This window comes from Phyllostomus hastatus, unplaced genomic scaffold (assembly GCF_019186645.2).
Source record: "Phyllostomus hastatus isolate PE091 unplaced genomic scaffold, TTU_PhHast_1.1 phas_scaffold_182, whole genome shotgun sequence".
NCBI classification, from domain to species: Eukaryota; Metazoa; Chordata; class Mammalia; order Chiroptera; family Phyllostomidae; genus Phyllostomus; species Phyllostomus hastatus.
The window spans coordinates 18,060,688-18,078,031 of NW_025334013.1; the positions used below are offsets into that span (position 1 = coordinate 18,060,688).

A 17,344-nucleotide genomic window follows, 5' to 3' on the forward strand; every position below is an offset into this window, starting at 1 on the left:
CCTGAGTTGCGCAGACGCAGATTGCCTTCCGACACGTGGTCGCTGTCCTGGGTTGCTGCCGAGCTCGCCCGGTGCAGCTTTTTCCTGTTGGTGTTGACTGGGAACATGGGCGGGCTCAGCGCCTTCTACCCGAGCTTTGCGAATTCTGCCCTAGCTGTTTCTTCCCGACTCCGCCTGTCGTGTCTATCTTCACCATGACCGGTAATTGACGTCCTCTTATGGGTTAGAGGTCGCCATTTTTGGCTGGTGCCTTTGTTGTGATAGCAGGACAAGGATAATCACCTGGGACAGCAGCACCCATACGCGTGCTTTTGGAACCAACAGTGGAGTTGGCAGCACAAGAAGCTAGGGACAAGAGAGACCGGTTGTGCGTGTGAATTGGCAATTAATAATAGTAGTAATTGAGCGCTTAGTATCTATCAGGAATTTCGTCAAGCTCCTCACCTCCGGGAAATCACTTTATGGTTTAAAGGAAACCTGTGAGCGATAAAGCAAGGTCTTAGCTAATAACTTCTGAGTCTCATCTCGAACTTAGAATTCTCACTCCAAACCTTGAACCTGTCCTCTAGCTGTTACACTGATTCTTTCCATTATTTCGTCCATAAAATACTTAGAACTGGTGCATTTACCAGATGCTAGGTAACAAACTAGAAACAAGACCTGCTTCCAGTCTAAGTCCCTTCTGGAGCCCAGGTCCCCACACTAAGATGATGAAACATAAAGAAATGTAAAAAGGTCTGTGACAGTCCAAAGCAAGTGACGGTAACTGCCTGCAGGAATCAAGAGCTGCCTCACCTGGATTAGGGAAGCAACCTGCCCTCCCAGTCTTCTTATCTTTCCTCATCCCACCAAATTCCCAATCCACTCTTGTACTGTCATTCATCCAAATTCACAGAATGGAGGCCCCCTCACCATTAGGCTCCAAGCCATCTTTCTAGTCTTGTTTGTTTTTGTTCCGTTAGCATTTATCCCCTTCTACCCTCTTCCACCTCCACCCACCCTCCACCCCATCTTCCTAGTCTTACTTCCCTGCCACTGCTGTCTTTACTCTCCCAATAGTCTGGCGTAGCATTTTTTAATTTTTGCACTCCCATCTCCTTAAGACCCAGTTTAAATGTACATTCATTCAACGAATAGATGGCTCATTGTACACCAAGCTTTTTGCTGGGTGCTGGGTATCTATTAGTAGATAAGACAGACAATATTCTCCCTTAGAGAGTTTACAATCTGAAGTGGGAAACGGACTACTTAGCAAGTACACAAAAGTGTAAAGGGAAAGAATATCAGAATAAGCTAGATATAGCTAGCTGGGTGATGGAGGGCCCTGAGGCAGGAAACAGCTTATTCAAGGACCACGATAGCCAGGTTGACTAGAGCTTCATAGGTGATGGGAAGAGTGGCAGGCAGTGAGGTTGGACAGGCATGCAGGAGTTAGCTCAGGCAGGGCCTTGTGGTCTACGGTGGGGACACAGAATTTTCTTTATTGTGCAATGGGAAGGCATTGGAGGGTGGAGCAGAGGTGAAATGATTTGTTTTTAGGAACTGACTGGTGCAGTCCCCAAAAGACACAGTTGACAGAGCACATATCTAGGCTTCCACCAGTTTATATTACACATCTGCTTCCTATTATAGTGTAAGCTGTTTATATGACTCCTCTTGCAGCTTCTACTTTGTAGAGGTCAGGGACCTCCACATATTATATTAAGGAAAGTAAAATGCCTAACAGTCTATATATATACATATGTTTAATCTTCACACAAGGACTTGCTTATTGGTTTTAGAGGAGAAGGAAGGGAGAGAGAGAAGTTGAGAAACATGGATTGGTTGCCTCAACTCATCCCCAACTGGGGACCTATCCCACGACTCCTGTTGTGGGAGGGGGGTGGGGGAACCCCACCCATGAACTTTCAGTTCATTGGCCAGCTCTCAATCTACTGAGTTACAACAGCGAGGGCTTTTTTGTTTAAGTTAATGCATACAAATATGGGGCCATAGAAAATGTGTAACACAGGGTCTTAGGTACACACGTGTGTGCTCTTTATTAGTTACTGATGTCATTCAACACTTTTTTCACTGTTATTTTTGTATGTTGATAAAGATCTACATCATTCCAAGCTCAGTATTGCTTTTTTCCTTCGTTAATGGTATCATACTGTACCTTATTCAGCACCTTTTAGCAGGTTTTTTTTTTTGGTGTCTAAATCCTTGAAAGTGCTGCGGATAGCATTCCACCTTATGAACACACGCATACTGCTAATCAGTTGTGACGGTGAAGGCTGGGCAGCTTCGCTCGCTCTTACAATGATCTTTGCCTCCAGTGCTCGCGTGCCAGGGCAGCTTCAAGAAGTGGTACAAGTTAGTGCATTTTCAATGTTAATGGGGTTGGGGGAATTCTCCTCACATAGGCACCCATACCCCCTAAGAATCAGGTTTTCCTATGCATCGGACGACAGGAGCGGCTCACTGCAGTGTAGAGCTCGATTCCCTCCGGTAACCTTTCCTTCCTGCCCCACCCCGCTGAGCTCGCCGGCACCTTCCCAGCAAGCACTGCGCTATTTGCATATCAACTCAGCGTTTTGCCTTTGCTTCTAAATAAAAATCAAAAGTCAAATCATACTCTCTCCATAAAGATTTCCCTCTGACTCAGGAGGACTGGAAATTTCCTCCTCAATTTCTAGAGCACGGGAAAGGAACGTGCATACTTTTATTTTTTAATTCACTTATACCAAAATAGGTATTCGCCAACACTGCCACCCTGCTCTCAGTGCCTGTAAAGCAAAAAGGGCTTCTGTCGTGAGTGGCACACGTAGGGCAGCTTGATTGCTCTACGTGCGGAATCGACATCAAGAGATTTCGGAAGCATAATTTTTTGGCACTTGGGCAGCTAGTGATCGTTGGTCCTGGCGCCCTTGACATACTACAAAAAAAAAAAAAAGCAAACTGATGTGGTTTTTGCGTGAAGCTATACTTTCGTGTTATTAGTATGTGTTTTTTGTTTTTCATCAGTGTTTATGGGTTTTTTTTTATACTTTTGAGGAGAGGAACGTCAACAAGCCATTGCTGGGGGTGCTGTGACTTGCAGCCCAGGCATGTACACTGACTGGGAACCGAACCTGTAATACTTTGTCGCAGCCCGCGCTCACTCCATTGAGCTACACCAACCAGGGCCTTTTTTTTTTTTTTTTTAAGCTAAGTTCTGCGGCTTTTCTCTGTTACAATTAAGAAAATTTAGATTTAAATAAATTAATCTGTAGCTTCATCTAAGGGATCACTGTTTTATGCAATGAGGAGCAACATTTGTAATCACCACGTGAAACGTGGATTTTGAAGTTTTCTTTTTTTACCGGACACTCATTCCTAAAGCTGAATTGTTTTACTATGACTTTTGTCCTTTAAAAACAGAGGCAGTAGTTTAAAACTCCAGTTAGGTAGCACTCTTAACTGCTGGTAGCAACAACCTTTTTAGACAGCAATTCAACAACAGATATTCCATCTCTTAAGTATGTATCCTCCTATGTGAAATTATGTTTAAGATATTTAGCAATAAGGGTGCATTCATTCTAACAGTAAATATATAGTGTACTCCAACACACCCAGTGCCTGACTTCACAAGGCTTAAGTTTAGTGAAGGGAAAGACAAAAGGAAGATAGCATGAAATAGGCTGGAAGTGGGATGTCTGGGAAAGCTTTCCTGAGGCAAAGAATTTGAAGCTAAAACTTAAAGAGGAGACAACCAGGCAAAGTGGAAGGGAAGGACTGTTTACGTAAAGGCAAAGCCTTGAGAGTGGACAACATGCTGCAATAAAAAAAGGCCAAGATGGCCAGAGTGAAACCATCCACTTGGCAGGACACAGGGAAGCCAGAAGACTCCACTGAGGCTGGGATGTTTATGCAGTGCTTTTTGTAAAGCAGAAATGAAAAATTACCTACAGCAGAGATCAGCAAACTTTTTCTGTAAAAGACCAGATAGTATATCTTTAAGGTTTGTGGCCATATCGTGTTTGGTAGGCACTCAACTCTGTTGCAAATCTGCAAAAGATGATATATAAACAATTGGGCATAGCTGTGTTTCAATAAAACTTTATTTACGGACACCAAAATTTGTTATTTCTTTTTTAAAAATATATTTTATTGATTATGCTATTACAGTTGTCCCATTTTCCCCCTTCACTTCCCTCCACCCTGCCCTGCCCCTCCCACCCACATTCCTTCCCCTTTAGTTCATGTCCATGTGTCATAAGTTCTTTAGCTTCTGCATTTCCCATACTATTCTTGCCCTCCCCCTGTTTATTTTCTACCTATTGTCTATGCTACTTATTCTCTATATCTTTCCCCCTCTCTCCCCCTCCCACTTCCCTGTTGCTAACCCTCCATGTGATTTCCATTTCTGTGGTTCTGTTCCTGTTCTATTTGTTTGCTTAGTTTGCTTCTGTTTTAGGTATGGTTGTTACTGAGTTTGATGTTTTTTTTTTTTACTCTTCATATTTTTTTATCTTCTTTTTCTTAGGTAAGTCCCTTTAACATTTCATATAATAAGGGCTTGGGGATGATGAACTCCTTTAACTTGGCGTAATCTGAAAAGCACTTTATCTGCCCTTCCATTCTAAATGAAAGCTTTGCTGGATAGAGCAATCTTGGATGTAGGTCCTTGCCTTTCATGACTTGGAATACTTCTTTCCAGCCCCTTCTTGCCTTCAAGGTCTCTTTTGAGAAATCAGCTGACATTCTGATGGGAACTCCTTTGTAGGTAACTGTCCCCTTATCTCTTGCAGCTTCTAGAATTCTCTCAATTTTTACGTTGGGTAATGTAATTATGACATGCCTTGGCGTGTTCCTCCTTGGGTCCAACCTCTTTGTGACTCTCTGAGCTTCCTGGACTTCCTAGAAGTCTATTTCTCTTGCCAGATTGGGGAAGTTCTCCTTTATTATTTGTTCAAATAACTTTTCCACTTGTTGTTTTTCCTCTTCTCCTTCTGGTACCCCTATAATTTGGATGTTGGAACGTTTAATGATGTCCTGGAGGTCCATAAGCCTCTCCTCATTTTTTTGAATTCTTGTTTCTTCATTCTTTTCTGTTTGGTTGTTCCTTTCTTCCTACTGGTCCCTTCCATTGATTTGAAACCCAGTTTTCTTTCCATCACTATTGGTTCCCTGTGCATTTTCCTTCATTTCTCTTATTGTAGACTGCATTTGTTCATCTAATTTATGACTAAAGTCAACTAATTCTGTGAGCATCCTGATCACCAGTGCTTTGAACTGTGCATCTGATAGGTTGGCTATCTCTAGGTCACTTTAAAAAACTGGCTCTGGGGCTTTTAACTCTGTTTGAGCCATCTTTTTTATTTTATTTTGTTTTTTTTCCTTTGGTCTGGTCGCGCCTATTACATATGAGGGGTGGAGCCTTAGGTGTTCACCAGGGCGGGGTACCTCAGTCACTGGGTTGTGACATTGTATGTGGGGGCGGGGTCCGAGAGGGAACAATGGCACCTGTTCCGCTCTCTCTAGGACTTCAGTCCCCTTTGCCGCTTCCCACAAGCAAATTGGGCCCTTCTGGTGCTGGCTCCCGGGCGGGTGGGCTTGTGTACTTTCTCAGACTCTGTGGGTTTCCCCAAGGAGCCTCCTGTGAGGCTGAGAGAATCTCCCGGCCTCAACTCCCACAGGTGTTTTCAGTTGGTGCCGTTAGGCTTTGTTTCCCGGCGCTGGGTTCCTGGGTTGCACTGTCTGGGTGGCTGCCCGTTTTCACTTAGTTTGTCTGCACGAGAATGTGTGGCTGCGGACAGCCAGCTGCCTTGCACGCCTCACTGGGTCTGTTCGTTGCCTCCCGCGCCCAGAGTCTGCCACCAGTCCGTCAGCTGCCCCTGTGCTTCTGGGGTCCGCCAACTGCCGTCTGCACCCTGTGCACCTATGTGTGCCAGCCACCGCTTTTTCCTGCCGGGACCCCTTGACCCCTCTCCGTAGGCCTCCGACTCCACCCCTCCTTACCAGTCTGGATTTATGATAGTCAGAGTTCTGTTCGGTTCATTTCTCTCTCTCCTGGTTGTTTTTTGTTTGTAAATTTTTGTTGTCTTTAGTTTTGGTTGCACAAGGAGGCATAGTGCGACTACCTATGCCTCCATCTTGGCTGGAAGTCTTGTTATTTCTTTTTTAAATTTTTATTTATTGATTTTTTAGAGAAAGAAGGGGGGAGAGAGAGAAACATTGTTGTTTCACTTATTTATATATCCATTGGTTGATTCCTGTGTGTGTCCTGACCAGGGATCAAACCCACAACTTTGGAATATTGGGATGAGGCTCTAACCAACTGAGCTACCTGGTCAGGGCTTGAAATTTAGATTTCAGGATAATTGGCATATACCATGAAATAGTATTCTTTTACTTTTTAATATAGAATTTGTGCAATATATTTCTCTTTATTTGTATATTTTACCCGTAAGTTAACATCCATCCTCTTTACAGGCTGAATTCAGCTGATATAATCAAAATTATTTCTTTCACCCAAATAGGGAAAAAGAAAAATTATAAACATGTAAGAAAACAAATTAAAATGATGATGAAAATAAGTCCCTCCTCTCATTAGAAATAGTGTCTGTATAATGTATGTAATTTGGAAAATAATTTCTTTATAGGTAAGGCACATGTTTCTACAATACCTTTATTCTGCCAGTTTTATTTCATTTGTCAGTCCCATCTCCTATGAAGGATCAAAGGGATGTTGGTCTTGATGGAAATCTGTTCTTTCAGATACTGCTGGTACCTGTTGGGGACCAGAAGTTAAGGGAGACACCAGCCTGCTGGGACCAGGAAAGCAGGGACCAGGAAAGCAGGGCCTAGGAAAGCAGGGCCTGGCTCAGCAGCGCCAACTAGTGGCTGGAAGCAGAGGGGGTGAGGTGCAGGGATGCCAGGCTAGGTGGGCTCTGTCAGGCAAGAACAGCAATTGTATGTGAAAGGAAAACTGTGTAACTGAGTGAAATATTTGCTCTTTTGACTTTATCTTAATTCTAGCCTGCATTTCCCCCCTGGCCTGCAGGCAAATAGTTCCTGCTATAGATATACTAATTGTTAGAGAAATTCAACTTGAGGCTTGAGCTTTTGGCAAAGATTTGTAGCACCCAAATTAGGGGACAATGGAATGGAAACTATGAGATTTAGAGATTCCCCCCACAACTCTTTCTTGGGACCCCTGTAGGCACTTAGATGTCTGAGATCTTCACACACCTCTTGCCTTACCTATGCTCCCTCTCCTTGACATAAAAGAAGCCTGAATTCTCTGCTCTCTTAAGATGGATTTGAAAAAGCCCTAAGGGCCCCCAACTTCCTGAGCTGGCACCTTTTCGATTGATAAACTTTTCTTTACTCCAAACTCTGACATTTTGAATATTGGTCTTTGAAACATTGGGAATATGTATCTTGAATCAGTAACACTTAGGCTTGTTCCATGCAGAATAGCAAAAGTGGTGTATAGAGAGAAGCTATGCCAAGTCCAGTGTTCATTTAGAGATTTCCCACTTTTCCTTGGATCCCTGTAGGCACCTAGATGTCTAAGGTCTTCTTTTTGGGAGGATGGGTAACAAAGCTGGTAGCAACTGCCACAAGGGTTATGATACTTGCCCTGCCTATCTGTCTCCACTTTACATATAGAGTCAGTCCAAGTTATGGGAGAGTGGTAGTATGGTGAAGTCAAGCAGTGGGTTTTGCACTCTCCACATCTGAGTCTGAGCCCAAGGTGGGGGGACCTCTTATTCTCTGTGATTTCCCTCCTTACTGCAAATCCTACTTGCATCTGGGTGGTATGGAATGTGGGGCCTTTTCTGGGGATGCAGGCAGAGCAAAAGATGAGAAAAATGTTCCTACCAAGCCAGCAGTACCTGTTTACTCACATCCCAACACCATGGGAGACCAGGCTAGCCCCAGGGCTTTGCTGACGTCAGGGCATTGGGCCTCAGGTCATCAAATTTTAGGACCTCCCTATTTGTCTCCTTTGAATTCTTTTTTCCACAAGCATTTGAGACTTGGCTGAGGATCTAATTCTAGGGCTGTAGGAGGTCTCTACACTTCAGTCTCCTGACCCAGAAGGAAAAAGTACTCTTCTTTTCACTTTGTTTTTCCCCACAAACCTTTTAAAATGTGAAAACTGCCCTGGCTGGTATTGCTCAATGGATTGAGTGCTGGCCTGTAAACCAAGGGGTCACCAGTTCAATTCCCAGTCAGGGCACATGCCAAGGTTGCAGGCCAGGTCCCTATTTGGAGGCATGCGAGAGGCAACCACACATTGATGTTTTTCTCCCTTTCTTCCTCCTTTCCCCTCTCTCTAAAAAAATAAATAAATCTAAAAAAAATGCGAAAACCATCCTTGGGTTCTCAGGCAACAGCCAGGGAGCTATAGTTTACTGGCCCCTGGACTACAAATTCAAGAGCAAGAAGAGCTTGGTCAAACTAACTATTGGATATCCACACAATGGAATACTATGTACTCATTAAAATGTTGAAACAGGCTGGTGTGGCTCGGTGGGTTGCGAATTGTCCTGCAAATGGAAAGGTTGCTGGTTCAATTCCCAGTCAGGGCACATGCCTGGGCTCCAGTTGGGGGTGTGTGAGAGGCAGCTAATCACTGTTTCTCTAACGCATCAATGTTTGTCTCCCTTCCTCCCTCCCTCCCCCTCTCTCTGAAAGTAAATAAATAAAATCTTTTTTTTTAAGAAATATATTAAAAAATAAAATGTTGAAACAGCTTTCAGCTTTAGGCTTAAAGGAGGTGTAGGTGCAACTTTCTTTGGTCTTCCTGAATCTGGTTTATCAGACACCAGCTGCCTCCACCATACTGCCTCAGTTCCACCCCAGTGACATCAAAGTCATATACCTGAAGTGCACTGGTGGGGAGGTCAGTGCCACATCTGCCCTGGCCCCCAAGATCAGCCCCCTGGGACGTCTCTAAAAAAGGTTGGTGATGACATCGCCAAAACAACCAGTGACTGGAAGGGTCTGAGGATTACAGTGGAACTGACCATTCAGAACAGACAGGCCCAGATTAAGGCAATGCCTTCTGCCTCAGTCCTGATCACCAAAGCCCTCACAAGACCACCATGAGACAAAGAGAAGCAAAAAAACCCCCAAAAAACCCAACAACATTAAGCACAGTGGAAATATCACTTGTGATGAGATTGTCAACATTGCCCAATAGATGTGTCACCGATCTTTAGCTAGAGAACTCTCTGGAATCATTGAAGAGATCCTGGAGATGGCCCAGTCTGTGGGCTGCAATGTTGATGGCTGCCACCCTCATGACACCATAGATGACATCAGCAGTGGTGCAGTGGAATGCCCAGCTAGTTAAGAGCTGCAAAGGAGCCCTGGCTGGCATGGCTCAGTGGATTGAGCGCAGGCTGCGAACCAAAGCATCGCAGGTTCAATTCCCAGTCAGGGCACACGCCTGGGTTACAGGCCACGGCCCCCAGCAACTGCACATTGATGTCTCTCTCTCCTCTCTCTCTCTCTCTCTCTCTCTCTCTCTCCCTCCCTCCCTTCCCTCTCTAAAAATAAATAAATAAATAAATAATCTTAAAAAAAAAACTATAACGGTGTTTAAAAAAAAGAACTGCAAAGGAAAATATTTCAATTAAAGATTATTTTACAACCACAATAAATAAAGAAAGAAAGAAAGAAAGTTAAATGTTGAAACAGAAGAATTTATGATAATGGGTCACTTCTATGGAGCACTTATCAAGTGCCAAGCCCTGTATTAAGCACTTAGATACATTAGTTCCTATAAACCAGTGAGATAGGTGGTAGTATGTTAACTTTACAGGTAAGCAAACAGAAGCTCTAGGTGGTCCAGATCACATAACTAGAAGGTATCAAGGAATGAAACCAGGTCTTCTGACAGGAATGAGTTGCTCTGACTGCACAGGGTGCCCAAGAAAAATGTCAATTATAGTGAAATCTGTTAGTGAGGGAAGATTTATTGGGAAAGTGAAGTTTTTTTCTTTTTGTTTATCCATATTTTCTTATTAAAAATGTACATGAACAGGTTAGAGAAATTATGAGGACATATAGTCACTGGATACAAACAATGGAAAATAAAATCAGACTCAGAAGGTCACATATTATATGATTCCTTCTATAGGAAATGTCCAGAAGCTGTATCTATAGAGACAGAAAGTAGGATTACTGGTTGTCTGGGGCTGGAGGTGGGGGCAGGGACTGACCACAAATGGGCATGAGGAATATTTTGGGGGCAAAGATAATGTTCTAAAACTAGATTATGGTGAGAGTTGTGTACTTAAAATGGGTGAATTTTATAGCATGTAAATTATATTTTAATAAAGCCTTTTTTAAAAAATCAAGAGTGGAAAACTTTTACTTTTTATAAAGAAATATATTTTTAAAGATTTTATTTATTTTAGAGAGATGGGGAAGGGAGGGAGAAAGAGAGGGAGTGAAACATCAATGTATGGTTGCCTCTAGCACACCCCATACTGGGGATATGGCCTGCAACCCAGACTGGGAATCAAACTGGTGATGCTTTGGTTCACAGGCCTGCGCTCAATCCACTGAGCTACACCAGCCAGGGCAAGAGTGGAAAATTTTTAAAAATCAAAAGCTGGAAGGAGAAAAGTTTACCTAATTAGGAGCCTAAGAATATAAAATCAATTTATGGAATAAGTTCTCTAATTTAGGAATTTGACCTTAGCAGATTTCCTGCAGGCTGTGCTTCTGTGTGTTAGCTGATCATGTCAGTGACTCCCTCATTCAAAACCCTTCAACGGCTCCTAACTAGCTTGAGTTAGCATCCTATAAGTCTCAATGGATCCACCGCCATGTTTGTTCTCAGTGCTCCAGCCACACTAGTCTTCTCTCTGCATCTTTGAAGTCACTACTTATCTTGCCTCAGGGCCTCCAGGAAGTTCTTTCCTCTGCCTGGAAATGCTGTTTCTCAACAGCATCTCCCCCATTCCCCTCTCCAAAAGCGGCAAACTCCTCATTCTCCATATCTCAGTTCAGATGTCACTTCCTCAGGTAGGCCCTCCTAAACCTCCCCACCCCTCACTAGGTTAGCTCCTCACACTATTATACTCTTTCAAAGCATGTGTACTTCTCTGCAAAACGTCATAATCATTATTAATGAATGAGTTGTAAACTTAGTTGTCCAATAATATTCCCCAGCCAGAATGTCACATATGTGAAGGCAAGAAGCCTGTCTGAATCTTGTATACCATTTACATATTTGATATCCAGTATAGTACCTAACACATAGTAGGCATTCAATCCATATTTGTAGAGCACTTCACAATTTATGTAGTACTTGTGTATATACAATTAAGCACCTACTGTGCTTATTAAGCACCTACTGTGTCCTTGGATATGCAAATAGGAGTAAATGAAATAGCCTGCTCCTGTCCATTCTAGAGGTGACTGTACTCTCCCAAGTAGGACAAGGATAATCTTCCTATTTTACAGGTAGTCTAAGCTTATATCACTTGTAAGGAAGAAGCAGAACCTTCTGAAACTGAAATGAAACTCCTCCTGATAAGATCATAGACTGCCGACAGGATGGGTTTACTGCAGGTGGGTGAGAGGAGGGGAGGTGGTTCAGGGAGATGGATTTTGAGAGGCCATGAAGCTTTGGCATTTGAAGGGTGGAGGGAAGAGGGTGCAAGTTTGTCAGAGGACAAGAGGAAGTTTCCATCCTTCAGATGACTGGGTATGTATGGCTCCTCTCTTAAAACCAACCAAACCTGGCTACTGAGCTCTCCTTTTGGTCCGTATCTGGGATATTGGGATCAGTGACCACAGACAGGAAATGACGATCACATAAAAATTGTGTTTCTATACACTCACAATCCAAAAAAGATTTTAAGATAATTCCATTTACAGTAATATCAAAAAGAATAAAATATTTAGGAATAAATTTAATCAAGGAGGTGAAACTTAACCGAGGAGGAGTGTAAGTTGTATACTGAAAACTATAAAAACATTGCTGAAATTAAAGACACAAATAAATGGGAAGATGTTCCATGTTCATCAATCAGAAGACTTAGTATCATTAAGATGTCAATACTAGCCAAAGTAATTGGTGGATTCAATGCAATCTCTATAAAAATCCTTTTTTTAAACACTTTTTTTACAGAAATAGAAAAACCCATTCTAAAATTGAATCTCAAGGAACCCGGAAAAGCTGAAACACTCTTGAAAAAGAACAAAGTTGCAAGGATACTCTTCCTGATTTCAAAACTTACTAGAAAGTTACAGTAAGTAAAACATTGTGGTAGTAGTATAAATACAGACATGTAGATTAATGATAGAATAGAGCCCAGAAATAAACTCTGACATCAGATTTAAAAAAAATTATTTTTATTTAAAAAAATTTTTTTTGAAGATTTTTAAAAACTTAATTTTAGAGAGGGGAAAGGAGGGAGAAAGAGAGGGAAACATCAATGTGTGGTTGCCTCTCGAACACCCCCTACTGGGGGCCTGGCCCCCAACCCAGGTATGTGCCCTGACTAGGAATCGAACCCGAGACCCTTTGGTTCTCAGGCTGGCGCCCAATACATTGAGCCACATCAGCCAGGGTTATTTATTGATTTTTGGAGGGACGGAGGGAAGGAAGAAATATCAATTTGTTGTTCCACTTATTTATGCATTCATTGGTTGTTTCTTGTATGTGCCCTGACCAGTGATTGAACGGGCAACCTTGATATACTCAGCTGATACTCTTAACTGAGCTACGAGAAACTAGGGCCTCCAGCTGGCATTTCTTGAGTGCTTACTACATTCCAGACATTATTCTAAGTCCTTTTGTGTATTCTAAGTTCTCATTTACCCTTAATAAACCCCTGTGAGTGAAGTATCATTACCATCTCCCTTTTACAGATGAAGAAACTGAGGCCGAGACAGAGACTGATCCAAGGTCACAGAGCCATCAGGACTTGAATCTTGTCCTTTCTGACTCCAAAACCAGAAAGCCAGACTTTCATTTTGGTCCTGGTGGTGCACAGTAGGTAAGGAAGGAGCTGGGTTTGAGGAGGAGGTGGATTCACTTGACTGTATCTAGATTCATTCCAGACTTTTTTCCTTGCACCCACTACAGAACTTCCTCCTTTTCTGTCTTTGCCTCCTTTTCGGATTCACCCTCTGTTAGTGGCTGCTGGCTCCTGAGAATGTGATGCCAAAGGGTGGGGTAGGCTGTGGGGGTGGGGAGGTAGACCCACAAGTGCAGGCAGTCCTTAATGAACCAATTTTTTTATTGCTTTCTATATGCCAGGCAATGTTTAGAGGCTGTAGTCCTGTCGTGAATAAAATAGATCTTGTACCTGCTCTCAGGGATATTTCATTGCAGAGTGTGTGTGTGTGTGTGTGTGTGTGTGTGTGTGTGTGTGTGTGTTGGGGGGTGAGGAGTGAGGAGTAGAGAGGAGGACAGGGTAGAAAGGAGGGGAAATGGGGGAGGAGAGGAAAGTGAACACAAACCAGGAACAAGATAGGTCAGGTGTCATAGGATTATAAAGGAAATGTGGGAGAGGGACTGACAGGGGACACACCTGAGACAGCGAGAACAGAAAAGGCCTGGCTCAGGAGCTAAGACCTAAAGGATGAGAAAGAGCCAGCTGAAGATCTGGAAGAAGAGCATTCCAGGATTTTATGGGGAAATGGCGAGGGCAAAGGCCATGAAATATGTGTTTTAGAGGAAACTGGAGAAGTCTGGAAAGGCTGTGGCAGAGTGACAGAAACAAAAGGAGTCAAGAGACAATCCCAGTGCCAGCTCATGTAGGGTCTTGTAGACCACGATGAGGAGTTCAAGGTTAATTCTAAGGAGAAGGAGGACATTGGAGGAATCAAGAATGAAGACTGTGGGGTGGTGAACACACAATATAGTGTACAGATGATGTGTTATCGAACTGTGCACCTGAAACCTGTATAATTTTGTTAACCAGTGTCATCCCAATAAATTCAGTAAAAAGAAGGAAAAAAAAAAGAATGAAGACTAGAAGGCAGCAGGACAGCAAGTGGGGAGACCAATTAGGACATTTTGGCTGTAATGTAACAAAGGCAGGTGATGATGGTGGTCCAGACCAGCTGGGATTCAGAGAGGTGGTATGAGGGAGCTTGGGAGATGACTGAATGATGAGCGTGACAGTCTTGGCGGTGAAGGAGGAGGACAAGAGGAGAAGTTAGTTTAGTGTTGGGGGCAGAGGGCAGTTTAAGGAAAGGTAGGGACAAAAATTATGAATTTGGTTGTGGACATGTCGAGTCTGCAGAGTCAGTGGCTGGCTAGGCAACACTGTTCCAGGTTAGAAGCAGATACCTGGCAGGAGAAACTAGGGGCTGCCACCTGGGAACCCATAGGCCATACTTTTTCACAGATGGATAATGTTTGAAGGTTTTTTTTTATTGGCTATCAATATTTATAAATTCAGAGATATCAAATAAACTCAGGATTTCTACCTCCTCTTCCAAATTGGATAGTCTGGCCACACAGGGCCAAGGTCCTGGGAAGTCCATGGCAGGCTGATAGAGGAGCTGCTGCCCCTCCAGATGGACTGGTCGGCCCCCAGCAGGACTGCTGCAGATTCCACTCAAGGCCTGGACCTGGCAGCACTAGAGTTTCCAACTCCAGAATGGGCAGAAGGTGGCACCCTAGAAGAGGAAAAAACTGACCTGGCCCAGAGCCTGGACTGTGGACAGACCATCAGGAGCGGCAGCTCTGCAGCTTTTCAGCCATGTAACCAGGTGCCACTTAATTTCACTGAGCCTGCCCTGTGTCTTCTGGAAAGTGGGGATAGCCCTCCCTACTTGGAATTCCAGCTATGGGAAAGTTCCTAGTGGCAGACACGGAGAAGGGGCTCGAGCAATGCTAGTTTCTTTTCCCTTTAATCCGAAGAAAAAATCAGAGTGGTTAGTACTGGCTTGACCACTTACCAACTGTGCAAGCACAGTTTTCCTCTATATGAGATGGGAACACTGTTAGTACATAACTTGTGGGGAATAAATAAGTTAATAAAGTTAATATAAAGTGTTTAAAATGGCATGGCACTTAGTATGTATTAGCCATTATCGTTGCTGCTGTTGCTATCACTTAGCATGGAATAAATATGCTCAAGAGCCAGCAGAGCCACGGTTCTTGTACCTGGCTGGCCATTAGAGTCATCTAGGAGAGTTTTAGAAAATATCATGTCTGGGCTCTACCCTCAGAGATCCCACCTGACTTCATCTGGGATGGGATCCTGGTATGGGTGTTTTATAAAATCTCCCCAAGTGATTCTATATAGCCAGGGATATAAGATCCACAGTGGAGGGGTCACTAGGAGCTTGGACTCTACATGCAACTGCCTTTGTTCAAATCCATCCAAGCCAACATATAGATGCATGAACTTGGGAAAGTTCTCAACTTCTCATATTAAACTGGGTTAATAATAGGACTTGGGACGTTGTATAAATTTAAAGTGCTTAAAGACTATACTTCCAGGGATCATTTCTATAGTTCACTAAAGTACTTAGAGCAATGTCTGGCAGCTAGCAAGCTCTCAGCAGGCCTACGTGTCACTACCCTTCAGTTTCCCTGCCATTTCCAAACCCACTACAGCTACTGTGGGCCTATGACCAGCTAAGACCCAAAAGAGGCCTTGGATGCCTTGAACACACTGGGGCCTCTCTTAACCCTGTCAGCTGCCAAAATTATATTTGGCCCTTCTACTGTTTGGCTTTTTTATTCATCCAAAACGAACAGAATTATCTTCCAAACAAAATTTGTCTGCTCAGATATCAGAGAGACTCTAAGAATTCTAGAGGGGAAGACAGAACCAGACTGGCCATTCATCTGTCTCTCATATTAAAAAAAGAAGAAGAAGAAGAAAAGAAAAGAAACAAAGAACTAGAATTCTCTTCAGTGCTTAGGACACAGTGTTTAGTAGGGAAAAAAAGTACAACACGTAATTGCACTGTCAAGATAATTCATCCAGGTAAAGGAAAAAATGCACAGGAAAAAGATTGAAAGGAAATATGGTAGATGTTAAATAAAAGTGTTTTTTTCCCTCTGCTTCTCCATCCTTTTATGCACTTTATAATTTTCTACAGTCAACATGTAATTAACAGAGAAAACAATTAAGTGAAAAAAATTAAAAAGGAAAGCCTTCTCATGACTTTTTCTCCTCTTAAAATAATCACCTTATTGCTTTGTCTTAGTTCCTCCTTACTGTCAAAAAATTTAAAGAACTGTCTCCATTTGCTGTCTCTACCACTTCCTTTCTCATTTACTATTTCATCCATCACAGTCTGGCTTCCTCCTCAACCTCAGAGGGGACCCCACCCTGGAAAGATCGGGAATGACCCTTGTTGCCAAATTTAGTAGCTTGTTTTTCCTTGCCAGATCTTTGCAATATCTGATATTGTTGGTACCATCCGCTTCTTCTGAAAGCTCCCTGACTGTTCTCTGGGTATTCTCTCTCTACTCTGTCCTTCTGAAAGCTCCCTGACTGTTCTCTGGGTATTCTCTCTCTACTCTGTCCAGGGACCTAACCTTTCTGACTTTTGTTTGGTCCCTGCAGTTTCCTCAAGTCTTAATGTTCCCCAAGTTTAGGCCTCTAGCTCCCTCCCTCTGTACACTTTTCTTAGATGGCCTCATCTACTCTTGACCTCTGTGGTTCCATCCCAAATTCCAGCGCTGGCTTCTTGCTGGATACAGGTCAATCCAACATCCTTCTGAACACCTTCATTTGGATGTCCCTCAAACACCTCAGACTTAACAAGTCCAAACAGACTCATCTTTCTACTTTCCCTCAATCCCAACCAACTCTTCCTGCCTTGTTCTTTCACTGCAGGGGTGGGGTGGGTGGAATCCTTGTCCCTTTCTTTCTCACCCCCCACATTTGATTGATCACTAACACTGGCTGCTTCAAATTTAGAACTGTGTCTAGAGTACACCAACACTGCTGATGTGTTCTGACTCCGTCCTACATGAGGCCCTTTCTCTCTTTTGCCTGGCTGATCATAGCAGTTTCCCTCACAGCTTTCTTTCACCAGTCTTTCTCCTCTCTAGTCCATATCTTGTAATTTTTCTGATCATTCATTCATTCGATCAACAAACATTAGCTGTGCACCAAACTCTGCTCCAAATACTATGTGGGGTAAATGATAAAAACACAAAATACATAAACAAATCATTCAGGGGATTTCAAATTGTGGCAGTGTCTATGAAGGAAAGCAGGGGGATTGAAAGAAAATAACTAGGGCATGGGAGGAAAGTTCTCTCAGATGCGGTCTTTGCCCTGAAGTAGTCTCCCAAATGAATATAACAGGTGCCCTGATGGAACCAGGGGCAGCAATAATAGAGAAGAATGTGGCTGGGGACCCTGCT

At 43.2% G+C, this 17,344-nt stretch overlaps 1 long non-coding RNA gene and 1 other non-coding gene across 2 annotated transcripts; both read left to right on the forward strand.

Annotated features, from left to right (window-relative positions):
• Positions 1 to 50: 50 nt before the first annotated feature.
• LOC123832059 lies at positions 51 to 14,969 on the forward strand. The gene is made up of 4 exons (XR_006787997.1): positions 51 to 201; positions 12,125 to 12,245; positions 12,868 to 12,995; positions 14,458 to 14,969. It is a non-coding gene; the product is annotated as an uncharacterized LOC123832059 (long non-coding RNA).
• Positions 2,778 to 2,911, forward strand: LOC123832374. The gene has a single exon (XR_006788033.1). It is a non-coding gene; the product is annotated as a U11 spliceosomal RNA (small nuclear RNA).
• Positions 14,970 to 17,344: the final 2,375 nt, after the last annotated feature.